We start from the raw sequence: 18,304 nt of genomic DNA, 5'->3' as shown, positions 1-18,304 counted from the left end.
TAAATTGTCACAACAAAAAAAGTATATGGAACAGTTTTGTAAAGACCATCACTTATGTAATTAATTTTACAAATTTGTTCATTTCAAGACAATCCTGGGTGAATCAAAACATTAGATGTGTTGATAATTTACACTCATCCTCATCATAATGCCCTACAACTAAATCCCCTCAAGCAAACAAGTAGTACCTATACAAAATAATAAACATAGTTGCAACATTTGTAAATATATGTCTGCACTTTCAATTAATACAAGTTTATATATATATAAAATAAATATACACAAATTTTGTATGAGTGTTATATATAAATAAATATTTATTCTTTGATCCTTGGAACAAGCAAGTAGAGTAAAGTTCACCCAGTTCATCATCATCATCATCATGGTCGTTATCATCATCGTCGTGTCGTGTCGTCTGGTGGGTACTTGTCCTGGCTTATAGAGTTGTATAACATTTATTCTGGGATTCGCCTCCCGTCCGCCCTGATTCTCAGGCACTCCGCATACTCACTATATATCGTGGAGGGCAAGCGAATTCATCTCATTTCAATTGGAAATCCAAATGTTTTCATACAATTTTCAAACAGACTCTGCAAATATTCCTCTCATTCAATTATTTGCCCCCAAAAGTATAGGAATGCTAACAGACGATATATAGATATATAGTTATGAAAAAGGACGAGACGAGAGGAGATGAGACGAGGACACGTCATTCCATTCCCTTTAAGCTTTTTTTTTTTTTTAACGAAGAAGGAGTAATGAAAGCGCAAATACTATCTACACATCTGAATCGGGAATCATTTTTTTTTTCTACCCATTTTTGTTTCTGTTCCTGGCAAAGTGATAAAAAAAAAGTGGAAAAAAAATGTTTTAACAAGAAAATGAGAGTAAATTCGAAATGCAAACGAGTTCCAATCAACTGCAACGATGAGTTCGAAAAGGCGGAAGGCGTACAAGTAGGTTGGTTTATATCCTGAAGGACCTCTATCCACTGAATATTTAATTAAATTTAATAATTCCTCGGAGTAGATAGGTATGTGTATAGTGTGGTTGGGTGTTGGCGAGGTAAGTCGAGGCAAAGCGCGGTGAAGCAATATAACGTCTGTCCTCTCTCTGTCCGGGATCTCTTTCAATGCAGAAAAGTAAACCATCATGAATTTGAATTACCCAATGGATTGGCCTGGATATAGTATGTCCTTCGTCAACGAGTCCATGTCCCTATTTTTTTTTGTTCAGTTAATATAACATCCCTTTCAAATTAAATGCATGTCTCCCATCTCTAAGGCTTCACTTGGGAGTTGCTTCGTTTGGTCTGTTATCATTTTACATATACACTCGAGTAACAGTAGCATATTCCATTGCTTGTGGAAATGGAAATATATGTCCATGATGTCCAACAAAGAGTCCATATGCAGAGGTCATCCTGGCAAATAACTGAGTAAACAAAAGGCGAAGCCCAAAAAGTGCCACTCCAAATTGAATGGAGGATATATGCAGCGAGTAGCTAGCTAGCTAGTTCTTTGTTCTTTGAATTTACAAGAAATAAAAACCTTAAAAGAGCTCAAAAATAAAATGAAACCTGTGATAGGGTATCGAATGACACACTGTGTGTAGTTTGGTAGCGGCGGCGTAGTTAGTATAGTCACATATGATACGAGTATGATGGGTTCCTTCAATTTTTATATATGCGGGATGGGATATCGGGTTTATACCTAGCAAAAAATAATATGATGGTCTCCGCCAAGACCACTCCATACATGATTATGTGTGAAAAGTAAACCCGATTGCATGCACGGCTAGTGCACTTCAGTCGCGTCACTACCTTCACGAACCGTCCACATGAATGCATTCAATTTCTGGACATGAAAAACTTTAGAGAGAGAGGGTCGGCAGAGCTACTTAGGATATATGGAGTGAAATCGAGACATTCCATTATGTCCATTCGAGAGGAGAGGATAAAAGGGAAAAAAAGAATACATGATTGCCATCATATTCCGAAAAGGCGATATGTACATATATTCACCATCAGAGAGAAAAAGGACGGGAAATGCTGTTTACAGCCAACAGGCAGCCATATATGTTTTCCACAAGAAAACACAGCACAACAGAAGCAAAAAAATGAAAAAAAAACTAAGATCCTTTTGCATTAAATCGACACGAGCGAGTAGTTTTTTCTTCAGCTTCTTCCTTCCTTCCTACACCCTCAAAAATTCTCTCTCCCACAATCGACACTTAAATTGCTTCCATTGGGAGCTAGAACCATCACAGCTAGCTCTTCTATACAGTTCTTAAAACTTTTTCGTAGCTAAAAATCTTTTGGTTGAACGATGTTTACTCTCTTTTTCTTGATCGATCTGGGACGGCTGTGGCTTTATCGTGTCTGTCTGTCTATCTATCTGTCTGTCTGTCTGTCTGTCTAGGGTGGCATTGCAGGATTTCTTTAAGCTTTCATTCATCGATGGTTGAAGCAACAACAACACAAAATACAAAAAAATATCGATTGACAATTTTAATATCTTGTCGCACAGAGTAACCATCGACGAATGTCTATTGTTCGGACTCCTAAGAGAGTTGTTGCTACTGCTGCGGCGGCGGGCGATGAGATGTCCTTTTCTTTTATGTCCTTGAGTTGCTTTTTCTTCTTGTTTTATGCTATTTTTTTTTTACTTTTTTTGAAATGGTTATATCAAGTTTCTTATTTAAGGCACCCTCTAAGGGGCAATCATGCTTCATATCTGTGATATCAAATTTCCGAATGAACACACTCAACACTGGTAAATGTTTGGTCTGATAATCGGGTACTATGACGTTGTTCGGGTTGTTTTTACTCCATTTTTTTGCTTTGTTAACTGTTTCTTTTTCGTTTTTTTTTTTCAATTTTTTTTTTCTTAACCAACTCAAGTATTATGGTGTCTGGTTATATTGGTGTGTCGAATATTGTAGGGTTTCGATGGATATTGGCCGAGAATAATTGATAAGAAGCGCCTCAATCAATCTCCTTTTTTCGATTCTCTTTTTTTTTCTGTTCATATTCTTTTTAGCAAAACGAAATTATGTTTTTTTTTTGTTTGCTGCGAGAGTGAAAATATTTTATAAGAACAAAAAAAAAAAAATTAAGGCCTTACTGAAGGTCTTGCTTGATGAGAACGTTCAGTTGAATTCGGATCTCATTTCAATCGGGTGTTACAACGGATTTCGGAAGTTCTTGTTTTACAATAATTTTAATTTATTATTATTTGTTTCTTAGAATAGTTCAAAATAAGTATACAAATTTTCGGACCCTTAAATAAAACACAAGAAAAGTTTAAAGTTTTCAAAAATTATTTCAATTCTTCATCAGAACAAAAAAAAAAAATAGTCTAGATTTAAAAATACAGTGATTCTTCATTCTGGAGAGGGGTTTTTCTGTAAATTTATTTAATAAATATTTCCAAAGAATTATGAAGTGCCGGGTATTAACTTTTACTTTCGAGGTAAGTTCTTTATGGCAGTATATCTCTTTCCTCTAACTTTATGCTGCCTATTGTCTTTGAAAATCTCGTCATTTATCGGATTTTTGAGTTTATCTTGAAGCTAACCTTTAGCACATGCCAAATTAACGTGTAAGAATGTTTTTGTGTTAATTTTCGAAAATGGTTTTTGTAAGAATTTGCAATATTGTGATATTTTAAAAGCCTTCTGAAAAAATGTATATAATTGGAGACTTAAAAAATCGTCCATCGGTTTATACCTTTGATATTATAGATATTAAGGGCTGAAACGAAACTTAAATTATTTAAATAGAACATAAACTATTATTCCTTACTTTTTCCTCTGCGTAAACTGTCACATAAAGTTTTATGTAGAACTTGAATTCTTAAGTTTCGTTTGAGCAAACGGCTCTAAAATAATTAAAAATTGAACCTATTTTAAAAATGTAAGCTTAATAATGCGAAAGCCATATTAATCCTGTCGGTAGTGTCAAAAGTTGGTGACGGTTAAATCTATTTTCTTGGCCTTATTTTAAACGTCTTTAAACGAGCTTGACTTGCTTTCTGCTATCTATGTATATTATTAAATTTCTGCGTAGGTCCCTGATGGTTCAAAAATACACTCATACATTAATTAAAGGTTAATCAAGATCTAAGAATATTAGAATTATGAAATTATAATTCTAAAATTATGATTTTGATAGTCAGGTTTTAATAGATTCCAGAGGGTCACTGTGGCGTATGTGGAACTTTTTTGTATATAAACAAAATTATTTTTTTTTCTTAATGTTTCTATTCTATTGAGTAATAATTGAAATGAGTTAATTTTAAGTCACCATTTTCTGACCTTTCAAATAGTTCTGCTAAAACCTAGTATGCTGCTGATGCAATTAAAGGTTAATCAAGATCTTAGAATATTATAATTATGAAATTATAATTCTAAAATTATGATTTTGATAGTCAGGTTTTAATAGATTCCAGAGGGTCACTGTGGCGTATGTGGAACTTTTTGTATATAAAAAAAATTATTTTTTTTTTAATGTTTCTATTCTATTGAGTAATAATTGAAATGAGTTAATCTTAAGTCACCATTTTCTGACCTTTCAAATAGTTCTGCTAAAACCTTGTATGCTGCTTATGCGATGCTGGTTACTGGGCTCAAGGAAAAAGCTTGCTCAAAGGAATTGAATCTATTCTTTTAGGCAGGCTTTTTTTTTAATTGGAGTGAAGTTTTTTTGAGATATGAAGGGTTTCAGGGTACATTGAAACATTACAATCTTAAGAACAAATTTTAAAATATTGATATTGAGTTATGATTTTCTTTTCCATCGGCTTATTAAATCGAAAATCCGTATCAGTTTTTGGGCGTGATTGATAGCAAAAACATTATTGCTAATTAAATCATAATTATTTTATACTCTGCAGAGCTATTTCAATTTCCAAATGCCCCACTCTAGTGGGGCATACTTATAACTGGAAAACGTTTCCAAAAATACCCAAAACCAATTTATGTTAATTATTCCCCCTTTTTATAACACTCGCACTGTGTTAACTCATATTAAGGTTGATCAAATCTATTTTATCATCTCACTTTTTTTCTCAAAAATTTAGTTTGGTTTAAAAATGACGTTATATTTATCACTATCCTAACTTGACTAAAACCACTCTCATAACGCTGAAAAACAGCAAGCAAAACAACCAATCAAACTTGCAAAGAGATGATTAAAAAAAAAAACTATCACGGCTGTTCTGATTTCCATTTGAATTCTATTTTCTCCCGTTTTCAAATCTTAGCTGCTGCTCTGAATTCCGTACTCGAACACATTTTGCGAATTCATATGTGCTTCGAAAAAAAGATCGGATCTACAATTCGACAATTTTTTTGCCGTTTTTAATACGGGCAATTTGCTACCACAACAATATTCTCCAACAAAAAAGTCGAATATAAAGCGGAACAACCGTTTTCAATCCGTACGGATTCAATTTTCGTCTCCGTTTTCAAATTCGAACGAATTTTAGAACAGCCGTGTATAAATCAAGCATAATTTAATTATTTTAGAAGTGATATCGTCCATTATGACCATTCAAATGTTTTTTTTTTTTATTTTTCGAGTATTTATTGGTCTTGGGTAATTGGACATGTATTATATTTTTTTTCATTCTTCGTTCATTCCTGAAGGATTACAAATTTAACTCAATAGATTAAGACCTCAAAACACAAATTAAACGTTGCTCCGCATATTTTTCATTTTGTCATTATGTAACAAAAGTTCCTTTTCTTCTTTAATAGTAGTAACTTACAATGATACCTATTATAGTTGTGCACCTTTTTCAAACAAAGGTATTACATTGATAGTTACTCCCACTAAAAGAAATACCATATCCAACTCAATCATATTGAAGTTTCTGCATCTAGTAGTACCTAGTTGCACATCGTTAAGTCAATTGGATTCGCTTTTTTTCCCACTGTGATATTCAAACAAATATCCTTTTTAGGACAAAACAAAACTCTTTTACCAACTTTGTTACACCAAAAACAAGAACACACAAAAGCCCAACTACTGTTGTACCTATAGTATTCCAGAGTATAGTGTAGTAGTCAACATCACATCCTTGTCACTGCGGTGTGCTATCAACAACATACGATATGAACATATTTTTTTTTTTTCTGTTTGCATTTCTACATCTTTTCATCACAGTACACAAAAATACATTCATACATATATGAATCTACAAACATTTTTGTCCGGATATGTTTAGCGCTCGCGATTGTGCATTCAACCGTCAAAGGATACCTTTTTGCCGGATGGAGACACAAATAAAAATATTTTTTTCTCTTTCTCTCTCTTTCTCTGGAGTTCTTTCTCACTCTGAGTCCTCGTTTTTGTGGTTTTGGTAACGACGATTACGATTGCATTTCTCTCTACTCCATCCATAAAGCACCCACACGGAATCCAATCATCATTCTGGAGAAATATAAAAAAAATGACGGCCCCACAAAAAAAAAGGATAATAATGCCAAATAAAAGAGGATAGCTTTGAGGATTGCACACAAAAACCAACCTCAGTAAAAGAAGAAACATATTTTCTATTCTCGAATAAAAAAATAAAATAGAGCAGGAAAAAAAAAGAATATCCAAAGGCGCTCAACTACCGACATGCAGTGGATTTTTTCGTAGAGGAAATATAGGCTGCCTAAGGCGGAGGATTTTTGGGGGGCGGCATCGTTTGTCATCAGTTCTGTCTATAGTCTATACCCTGCAGCAGGTGAACATGTGTGTATTCTGACTTGTATTTCTTATGGAGTTCTATTACATGTTTAAATTATGTATGCTCCACTGCGAATTGTAGTGATATCGAAATATAGATTTATTTGCTGTGGCTTTTGTTGCATAAGCATATTTTTATTTGTTTCTTTAATCAGAACTCTTGGTCCAAATAGTTTCTGCGTATTAAAACTGTCTTAACTCTCGGTTGCGCATCCAAAATGTAGCACATATAGTAATAGCAAAATAGTAACTTTAAGAAAAATTATTATCTTAAGTCCAATTTAATTAAAGTCGCCATTTAAAAGGGGAAATTTCAAAATTCAATTCAATTTTTTTTATTTTTAAATTTTTTTCAGGTTATCTGATGTAATCTAAAATTTCGAAATTTGTTAGAATTTAAATTTTAAAGTTCAAGTGACCCCAACTCCAAAGCGTTTCGGCCAGTTACGACAGTGGTCACTTGAACTTTAAAATTGAATTATATTCAATCGCTCCACTTAAAAAGATTAAGATTAATTATTTTTTCTTCGTTATTTTGTAAGAGTTTTATATAAAGTCCACTTCAGGTTACACAAAAACTTTTGATTTTTTTATCTACTTAAGAACACTTTGAAATTATCTGGCCTTAAAGTATTGACTGGATTAACTTACCATGTGCTAAGTCCAGAAAACAAGTCCTTAAAAAATGATTTCTGAGCCGTATCTGGTTTCAAGGTATTTTTTCATATAGTGAGAAGTTAGAGAAATTAGGGACGCTTTAAAAAAAATTGCTGTCATAGTCTTCTTTTTTTTATTTCTGACTTTCCCCAAACTAGTTGCTTTATTTCTATGAACTTTATCATTGAAAAGCTTTTTCTAATCATACAAATTAAATCCAAATGTTTTAATTTTTAACACTTAAATATATTCGTTTTAACAATGTAACGGATGTGACAAAATAACACCTTTTATTTTAAAAGTTATATTTTTACTCATTTTTGAATTGGTGAGTCATGAGTTTCAATGATCGTATACTAATTTTGCGAGAAAATATTTTTCGTTTCACAAAAAATCGCCAGCTAAATTATTTTTTTAGTACCTAGGCCACTCTTATTGATTTTTTTTTAATTTAATCTAAAAGAACTTGATCAAATTTATAAGATGTTTGCATTAGTATCTACATTGATTGTTGTTGTTCTCAAAATTGAAATCAAATGGATTATATGTATAGGCAAAAAATTAAAAAAAAAGGATGGTATTAAAAAAATTTAGGTATTTACTCATTTCCGATTTTTTTTGTGATAAAAGAAATTAACTTTTTAATATTTTAAATAAATTGTTACATTCCCGCAGTAGTTAAGAGGGTGTAACAGTTACAGTATCTTAAAAAGAGACCCATTAAGCCTAGTAAAAGAAGTTTTGTTAAATTATTTCGAGACAAATAAAAGGGCGTCACACTGGATTTTACAAACAAAATTTAAATAGTTAGCACATTATGTTATGTAGTTTAGTGCTTAATTTCAAGACAAATTTCCTTTCAGGTCGCCCTTAAATTGGCAAATCCGTTCCTGAAAGACGTCACATAATCCATTCGTTCGATACATTGAATATTTCTTTTATTATTTTTCTTTTTTTATTCTACAATATATGTTCGCTTCTGTATCATTGTCCTTTGTCAGAATTGAAGTGTATATGGGTGGAAAGAAAAAAAAAAAAGGATTACAAATAGAGACCCAGCTGTCCTTCCGCTTCGTATCAATATCGGTTCAAAAAATTTTAATGATCTTCTATAGGGAAAACAGGTGATGTCACATTTATACAATAAATTCCTTGGGAACGCCTTTGTTCGACGGCCTGTTCTTTATTTCTTTCATTCTGACTTTCTTTATTGTTATAGTGTTGTATTTTTATTTGTACTTAAAAAAGGACTCTCTAGGCAACACAATACAAGGAGTATAGTGTTTATCACGCGCTTATGCACGTTTCTTTTTTTTTTATTATTATTTGTCATTCATTTCCGTCAGTGTAACGTGCTCTTTACGTCCTATGTCTACTGTATTTGTAGGTTGTGTTCGTCATGTTGTCTTGTCACATGCAAAGTTAGAAAGGATGGGTTATGGTTGGGTTGCGCCGCCCCCGCCCGTGCCGATATGACAGTGCGCTGGGCTGATAGCTTCAACTTGGCTGGTGGTGACATTTTAGCTGAACTCAATCTATAGGAAAATATTTGCCAGATCCTGTGCATTGTAGAAAATCTTTGCCTCTGTTCAGATGCGATATTTTTATTGTTTGTTAAAACATAGCTAACTCTAGTCATGGTTTTGTGTTGAAAATGCCTGCAACAGACCGATATAGGTATATAGAGAGAGAAAAGCTCTCTGTCAGTGTTTTATACGGTATTTTCGGGTAAATATCCTCTAATCTGGATAATCCTTTTGGCCAACTTTGTGCTTTGGCTCTTATGATGGCTGATATAATATACCTTCAACTACAACTTTATATGTATACATATTGTGCTTAACTATTAGTGGATTTCTAAGTTCGTTGCACGTTCATGTACTAAGTTTGTTCTCCTGGCATTTATCCTGGTGATGCAATTTTATAAAGTATATGAGAGTCAGTGTGTTCGTGTTTGGAGTATAGTTTGTAGTGTATCCAGCAGAGGAGCAAAAGTTTTACAATTTTTAATTAAGCTTGTTCCTTGGACACACACTATCATACACTACGACGACAAAGTGGGAGTTGTTTTTTTTTGTTTTTAATTTGTTATTAGTTTAAGTTTAAGTGTGTGTTTGTGTTGTTTCAATGTTTTACCTTTATACTTTACGACAAAAACAAAAAAAAAAAAGTATAATAAAAAAATGCAATATTTTTTTCTTGCTTTGACTCACTCAACCTGGGTGTGATGTTTTAGCATTCGGTATCCATCACAACCTCCTTGAGTGAGCGATAGCAGGACAAAATTTCATCTTTAAAATTGCAAAAAAAAAAAATTATAACAACATTAAAAATAATTTTCTCTTAAATTTCTAAATTTATCATTATGTGTGTTTATGTGTTTTTTTTAACTTTTAAAAGAATCCTTAAAGTGTTTTGTAAAAAGTAATATCTTAACAATCCTTACAAGAGTGGCGTTAATGCAGCCATATGCGGAGCATGTAATTATAAATAGATTTCTTAAAGGATCAAATAGAAATTAGATTTCTTCTTTTTTTTTCTTTGCTTTTATAATTAAATTAAACTCGAAACACTGGTGACGAATAATTCTAAGTGCTCTGTACAAGAACGTTCATAGAAAGTATAGCTGATATGTTGTAAGTAACAAGGATAACGACGACGATTGGCTTCAATTAATGTGTATTTAAGTGCCTTGGAAACAGGATACTTAATGCATCGTTTGATGTTATAGAAAAAAGTGAAATTTATGTGGGAATTTTCAAATCGTATGGAAGTTAAATTTAATTGGCAAAAAAAAAATAAATCGATTATGGTTTAATGTTTATAATTGAGGCTGTGATTGCAAGAGTGATGTAAGCCATATATTTTTCGGAATTAGATTTGTAAAAAAATTAAATGTAACATTTTTTATAACTGTCAAGTCTTGTTTGAAAAAAAAATCCGAAATTTAGCTTGAAAAAAGTATGTAGATACCTACTCCATTCATAAAAAAAGTTTTCACCAAGAATTCCAATGTTAATTTGTTTATGTTATGCTTTAATTATTTTAAATCAAATTTAAAGAATTTCTGTAATGATAAATTGTAATAACCTCAGAAATATTTTTAAAAGATTTGAAAAGGAAGAGGACAGATCCAACAAAAAAAAACGGATAGTAAAGTTTTTTTTTGCCTTTCCAAAAATACCAATTAATTTAAGGTTATCTTTGACTGAAATTAATTGGTATTTTTGGAAAGGCTTTTGAATCGCAGGTTGGAATCAAATTATTTTAGAATATTAAAATATTTAAAATATTGTCTTTCTAACAGCATGCACTAAAAAACTAAAACTTTGAGTCAATATTGGCAAACGTTACAATTAAAATTTGAAAAATAAACAGACTTTTTGGTTCTAGGAAAAAAAAAATTCCAACGCAGGGCGCACCTTTTTCGTATCATAGCAAGGGTTTTGTTGCCGAAACAAAAATATACTTTTCTGAAAGTTTTCGGTGTGCTGAACTCGAATCTGAAGTCAGAAACAACTAATCAGCTCCCGTTTTTGAGATATTACCGTTAGAAAATGCAAAAAAACGTTTTTTGAGTTCTTAACCCCTTATTCTTTTGTATAAGGAAAATCGTATGAGCATAATTTAGTAACGGTTTCTATCAGAACTGTTTTCCACCTTTCGATACCTGTTTAAATATCTTTTCAATTTCTTTTGTATTGCTCGAGATATCTTAAAATGAAGTAAGTGGGTTTGGCTTCATATATCAAAAAGGAGATACGTTATAAAAATTATAAAAATACCAAAGAACTGAGGATATCCTGGGCAGTAAAAAAGATATCGGAAAAATTTAAACAGATTTAAAAAGGTGGAAAATAGTTCTTATAAAAACCGTTACTTAATATGTTCAAACAATTTTCCTTAAATAAAAGAATAAGGTCCGAAGTACTGCATTTTCTAACGGTAATATTTCAAAAACGGGAGCTTATTAATTTTTTTTGACTTCGGATTCGAGTTCACCACACCGAAAACCTTCAGAAAATTATATTTTTGTTTCGGCAACAAAAAAATAAATTTAATTTTGTTAACTAGTGTAATTAATTTTAAGTCATCAATGCTGTCCCACTTTTAATTCCAAATAACTTCCTTATGCATTTGTGTTGAAAAAAAATTTTGTTGCAACTAAAAATATTTTGCATTAAAAATAATGTTATTGCAACTGAAAAATATTTAAATTGAAAATAAATTTTTTATTGCAAATAAAAATATTTTGCACAAAAAAAATGTAAGTATTGTAAATTAAAAATTTTCTATATTGAAAAAAAAATCAATGCTAAAATTTTTTATTTGCAATCAATTTGCAATAAAAATTTTATTTTCAAAGCAAATATTTCTCAGTTGCAATAATATTTTTTTTTAATGTAAAATATTTTTAGTTGCAACATAACTTTTTTTTAATGCAAATATTTTTCAGTAGGTAATGAATTTTTTTTTAGTTGCAACAAATATTTTTTTTTTCTAATTCAAATTTTTTGTATTTGTAATAAATATTTTGTATTTTATTTCAAATGCAATTTTTTTTTTTAATTGTTATTTTTCCACCCTGCTTTTAAAATAACCTCAAATTATTTATTTTTTCAACCAACAATAAGTCTTCATTTATGATATCACGAAAAACCCATAAAATCATACGCTCTGGGAAAGTCTACATCTTAAATCGTAACTATTTTTTATAACATCCAACCGGCCACTAAGTGCATATGTGTCATAAAATTCTCGAAAGTTATATAGCTTAAATATATACATAAGAAAGGGAATTACAGCCAATTGGCGAACTATACATAGCTCCCTTTTTCACATATTCTTTCGTGGTTTTCAAGGATATTATTTACTATATTAATCTGGAGGACCTCCATTTCATTTTCAAAGTAAAAAATAGTCAAGTTTTAAAGAAAGGAGTAGTTTGATATAAAAATGGAAGTTGGTAATTTTTATATTCTTAAAATTTATTATGTGAAGAAGTTAATGTTCATATTTGACATAGTTTTTTGGATATAAATTTAAGTTATAAATTTTAAATTGATTTACAGCAGGACGTGCTAGTTTTAAAACTACTGTAAAATAAACTATACATAGCATTTAAGACTCCTAAACCAGACTTTGGCAAGATTTAAATTCAGTTTATGTAAAAAACTTGTGAGTGTACATTTTAAGCTGTTAGGTTAATATGTTTAGTTTATATTAGGTAGCTATCTCAAATTAATGTGCTCCACTTAATGTTTGCTAAAGAAAACCCTTCAAATGTTATTTTGTAGGTCGGTTTTTAAACTTTTTCATCTTAAATCCTTAAATTTAAATATTTCACCACAAACGAAACAAGATACACTCAAAAGTTGTGTAATATTTTTCATTAATTAAAAAAAAAACCTGACTTTCCATGAAAGAACCCTTTTTGGCTATTTTTTTTTTTTTTTTTTTTTTGTTTTTACTGTGTTTGTTTAAGATTTGTCTTAAATCAAATTGATTTTTAACAAGTATCGATTTCAAAATCTTTGCCCTGAGGGAATATACAATTTTATCTCTAAAAAAATGTTCGGCACATTAAAAAGTTTTGTCATGTTAACGACTCAACGATTATGTTAAGGGATCAAAGATTTACATTAATAGGTAAGGTTGTAATTTAAAACTTTTCTTTGTTGCTAGGATCTTTTAAATTTAGAAAGACCATTTTACCATGAAAATTCCTGGAGTTACTGATTGGTTGGTTAATTCAGTAATTCCTACTAATTATACGCTTTTTATATTTTTCACTTTACCCACTAATCCAAAAGAACTGTACTCAAATACTTCAACCATTTTTAAATTAACCCAATCCTCATTCAGTTATTATCATCTTTACCACTTCAAGGGCATTGTTCAACACAAAAAAAAATCACATTCCTTTATACTTAAAATTTTATAAATACCTAAAATATTTCTCTAATTTAATCTACTTTACAAGAATATAAGGTATTTCGGTAGCACACGTGAATTTTGATACACTTTTCAATTTTTCGACATCAATCCCATGAGCTTTTTGTATAGGGAAAGATGAGAATCAAAAAAAAAAGATGGAAGCATATTCAAGTGACAGGTTAGAATATCTACTTAACAAAATAAAAAAACCCTTTTTTTCTCTACTCCATACCTTAGCTCTCGCCACTTTTTTTCCTAACCAACAAAAACTATCCCCTAAGAATGCTTATGGCATTTTCTCTTGAACTCAAAACTAATCCTAATCTTTGAAAACTTTTATATAATAGAAAGCAAAGCACTTAAAAAAAAGGATCACCACTGGGAACTATGGCTACGATGAGTATGAAAAAAAAGATAGAAACAAAATAAAAAGGGCACTTCTCAGTCGTATGAACTTGATTCAAAGAAGATCCAAAATATGCCTTGAATATTTTCGTAAATATTCATTGCTATTCGTAAGCAGCTTTATGTTAAATGGTATTTAATAAATTCATTTAATAAGCTACTTTTTGGGACGCATTTTGGAAATCAAAATACAGAAAATCCAAATTCAAAATCTTTACTTCTTAAAGTCGCAATAAAAATACCCTAAATATCAGAAACTAAAATCCCAAAAAATAGGAAATTCCAAAAATTCTAAAGAACCTAAATACCCGAAATCATTAAAAACTATGATGCCAAAAAATCCAAATCTTGAATCTCGGAAACTCGAAATTATGAAATTTTGAAATTAAGAAAAACCAAAAATGCCACAACTTGAAATTTAGATTTTTAGTTTTTTTACGAATTTTTTGTTTTACTGATTTTTTGGTATATTAGAATTTTGGATATTGTAAATTACTCCGAACCTTTTATCTTTTAAAAATGTTACATCATATAATTTTTGGGATTCTAACTATTGGTTTTCGGGATTTTGTTTTTTTAATTTTGGGCTTATGATTTTTTTGCATTTCCAGAAAATTAGAAATATGTATTATTGTTCTTAAATAAATTTATCAAAAAGAAATAATATGCATAAATAACAAACTTTATTTTCTCCAAAATTCAGAAAAATTCTTGTCTTTTTATTTTAATTTCGAATTTTTGGCATGTGTGGACTGTTCTTCATTTTGGCAAAGAATTTGGGATTCGAATTCCCAAAAAAAATATTAATTTTTCATTTTCTCGATTTTGTGTTTCCTGAATTTTTCAGTATCTGGGTTCTAGGGTTTTGATTTTCTGAATTTTAGATTTGGATTTTTTGGTTCCCGCATCTATAAATATCTGCGTTGTTTGTGTTTTTTTGGATTTTGAGTTTTCATTATTTTGGATTTTCGAAATTTCTACTGATATTTAGGTTTTGAATCTAAACTTTCTTGAATTTCGAGTTTTCTGGATTTTGGGTCGTCAAGATATTCAGTTAATAGAAGATTGTTTAGTGTTAGAAATTTCAGTTTCTGTTTTCGGATATTCAGTTTCGGAGTTTTGGATATTTCGAATATTGAAATTTCATGGTTTTTCTAGTTCTGACGAGTCCATAACTAACCTTTAATAATTTTAAGGCACAAAAAAAACAAAAAATTGGCCTGAGATCTAAGTGGCACACAAGATGATAAACTTTTCTGTTTTCGGTTTTTGGAAAACTTCTACCTTTGCTGTCTGATATTTTCTTTTTTTTTTTCTTCCAACAGCCGCCATCCTGAGAACAGCGATAGAGGTAGCAAAGGAAGTGACAACAAGGATGTGAGTCCTTTAACTCATTCTAATTTGTAAAATGTGTGGAGCAAAGAATAGTTTTGTATGTAGGGTTGTTTTTGTTGTAAATGAAAGAACGTTTCTTTCTACCCTCAGTTTGAGAGAAGTTTGAGTGTATCGTATAGTTGCACAAGAAAGTTTTTCCCTGTCACACTGATATATACACTTGTCTATCCCCCATAGAACCCCCCATCGCTCACAATATAACCTCCCTTCAACCTGATGTCTTATGTTAATTTGAAAACTAATCTTAAGTTAGTTATTGGAATTGAATTTCACCAGGATTAAGTTCAACTGATTTCATTATCGACCTTGTTGTGTGACACTGTGTCGACGTTGGTTGGTGTTGACGCCGTGCGTTGTCGTCGTCTTCGTCGCCATCGTGCGTCGTTTCACCCTCTGCTTGTTGTGGGATATCCATCATCATCCTACTCCAGGTTGACGAACGTGTAACTACCTCTACGTGCGATGTCTTTTTATATGTAAATCAAAGCACAAGGACACCTTTTGTTTTATTTAGCTTTTGTTAAGGTCCTTTACCATTTCTACATGTATATTGTATATACTTTGAAGTATGAGGCAAAACAGAGTAGGACTTTTGGGGGGAGGTATGTTTGCGGTTGCTTGGTGTTATCCTATTGCTTTATAGTTTTCTCATTCGTTTTATGTCCTTGTTGGTCGATGATTCGAATATCTTTGGCTTTTATTCTGCGGTAACTAGGGTCAGAGTGTTGTATAGTTGTATATGGATATAATACACCTCCAAGCAAGAACCGTTTGAGGTTCATTTGTGTGCTGTGTTAGCCGGGTTTAATGGTAAAATCCAAAACCCATTGCTAACCACCCGCAAATGAGGGGACACATTTTCACATAAACAAAGGCTTGGTCGGACTGCTGTATCCGCTCGAATTGGCTTGCTTAAGAGGAGTGCCATAATGAATTTTCAACAAGTTGTATGTGTTTTTCTGTTTGTTGTATGATGGCAGCAGAGTTGGGCTCTCTCTGATGCTGATATGGGATGGCTTGACGCTTTAAGCATATCTCGTGGGTGTCCTTATGCCTGATGGGAAACGACGACTTAAAAAAGGAGGCAGCGGCTGCGGCAATGGGGACTGGTAACGGCGACTTAAATACAAAGGTGTGGTTGATGGCACAGCTGGCTGAAGGGTTTTAGCCGTTCGTTGGTGCGGAATGTTTTCCAGCTTTTTGCGTCATTTATGCTCAGTGGTGCGATTGTGATCATTAATAGATTGAAAAGTTTTCTCAGGCTTTTTGCGAAATTCCTATATACAATTTGAATAATGTTTAGCGAGGGAAAGCACTCGTCCTTAAAAGGACTAAATACATACCTACATACTCGTAGGTATATAGGTTTACATAGTTTGTAATGATTTGCACAGTTCAGTTGGCTTCAAGGCGAAGTTAATCGAATTCGTTGAGATTTTTGCTAGGTGGGAAAAAGCATCATGATGCTCGTGACGTTGTTAAAAATTAATTAAAAAATCCCTTTAAGTCGAAAGGGCTTGAATTAAATTTTTTTTCTATTATTATTTTTTTGTTTTGTTTGTCGACTGACTGCCCTGAATTAATGAGTGGACCTTTAAGCACCACCAACACCCATCAAATGCCAATACCTACACATATTTAATAGAACGCCTCCATATTGCTTTTCAGATTTTTTTTCTTTAGTGAGGAGAGAAATGAATAAAGGTCCTGATTTTAATATTCTCATTCATACGTAATTGATTCGGAATAGGACGATCTAGAATCTTGTAAATTTTACTGGATAAATCCTTGTATGACATAAGTGAAATGGAGATATGTACACAATAAAAACCAAAGGATATAGAGGATTTTTTTTCTTCTTCTTGAAGTATTAATGGACCAATCATAGACTATAACAATTTATGCAAACTCAAATGGAAGGTTTTATATTTTGGTCCTTTTTTTTAAACAACAAAAGGATTACATAAGTAGTTGCCAGCTGCTGAATAATAATTTGTATTGATTTTGAAAAGGATTAAATAAGAGATTGCTTTGTGTTTGAGGAAAAATTCTTTAGATGTTTTATAGTCAGATCTCAGATGCCTATAAGAGGGAAAATGGTGAGAAAAGTTAAAAGATACATTGTTGAAATGGGACGTGGGTAGACCAGTTGGGCATGAATAACTTATTCTTTTGGGTGAGTGTGAATGAAGTGTTTAATAAGGAAACATAAACATTTTTAATGCGTAACATATTTAAGGGTAATAAACAAATGGAAACAAATTGCTGATGCCTGAAAGTTCCCTTTTTTGGCTTTCCATCGTTCACAATCACTATCTTGATGCCCTCGATTGGTCTGACTTCCAAATCACCAGCTGCGTGCCTGAAAACTTTCGCAAGCAAATCATCAAATCTGGCAGTTTTTGAAATACCATAGGTACATTATTCTAACAGCTACCTTAGTTATTTACTTACTTGTCTCAACATAAACTCACAGATTTACCTCTGTTTCCTCTAAATTACTCTTTTTAACAATTTACATAGTTCTTTCATCTAATTTCTCGTAAACGTTACAAAAAATTTCTAATAAACATTCGCGTCTCTGATGAATAAGTTTTCCATTTGACACCTTTTTTGCCGACCCGAGATTTTACCGACTAATTTCCTTCCATTTCATTCCAAAAGAGCTCTCAACAACTTGTTTTGAAATTACAAACATTTGTATAAAGATTACATTACCAGTTCTTAATTAAAGGACCCTGATGAGAGTTCTTCGCTCCAAGTCTGATGACACAACACTAACGAGTAACGATTCCATTTCCAAGTCCCAACAGCCAACACTCGGTGCACCAAACCCATCAGCCTTGCTGCAGCCTCCTAGACTCCATACCTACCAACGGGTTTTTCCATATACCCGCACTCCATTTCATTTGGGGTTTTGTTGGTGCACATTCACTACTTCACTGTATTTATTCTTCTATTTAGCTAGGAATCCCTTTTCCAGGCCATTCGTTGACAATGGTAATTACAGTACATTTCCCAATGACTATCGCTCTCGTTCGTTTGTTGTGTGTCGTTCTTTGTCTGATATGTCTGTCGGTCTTTTCTCTTTCGAAAATTAACTCGAAAGCAATCGAATCAAATCCTCAACTCGAATGCAGACGACACGTTGCAGTGTCCTGCTTTTCATTT

General features: G+C 31.9%; 2 protein-coding genes across 3 annotated transcripts in view; both read left to right on the top strand.

Annotated features, from left to right (window-relative positions):
• The window catches only part of LOC129917873 (sodium-dependent nutrient amino acid transporter 1-like), a 268,552-nt gene that overhangs the window by 75,117 nt on the left and 175,131 nt on the right, over positions 1 to 18,304 (top strand). The gene's annotated exons all lie outside the window — the stretch shown is intronic.
• The window catches only part of LOC129917867 (matrix metalloproteinase-2), a 319,353-nt gene that overhangs the window by 286,868 nt on the left and 14,181 nt on the right, over positions 1 to 18,304 (top strand). The gene's annotated exons all lie outside the window — the stretch shown is intronic.

Source organism: Episyrphus balteatus, chromosome 4 (genome assembly GCF_945859705.1).
Source record: "Episyrphus balteatus chromosome 4, idEpiBalt1.1, whole genome shotgun sequence".
Taxonomy (NCBI): Eukaryota; Metazoa; Arthropoda; class Insecta; order Diptera; family Syrphidae; genus Episyrphus; species Episyrphus balteatus.
Note: the sequence above shows the minus strand (reverse complement) of the source record. Positions and strands in the feature narration are given on the sequence as shown.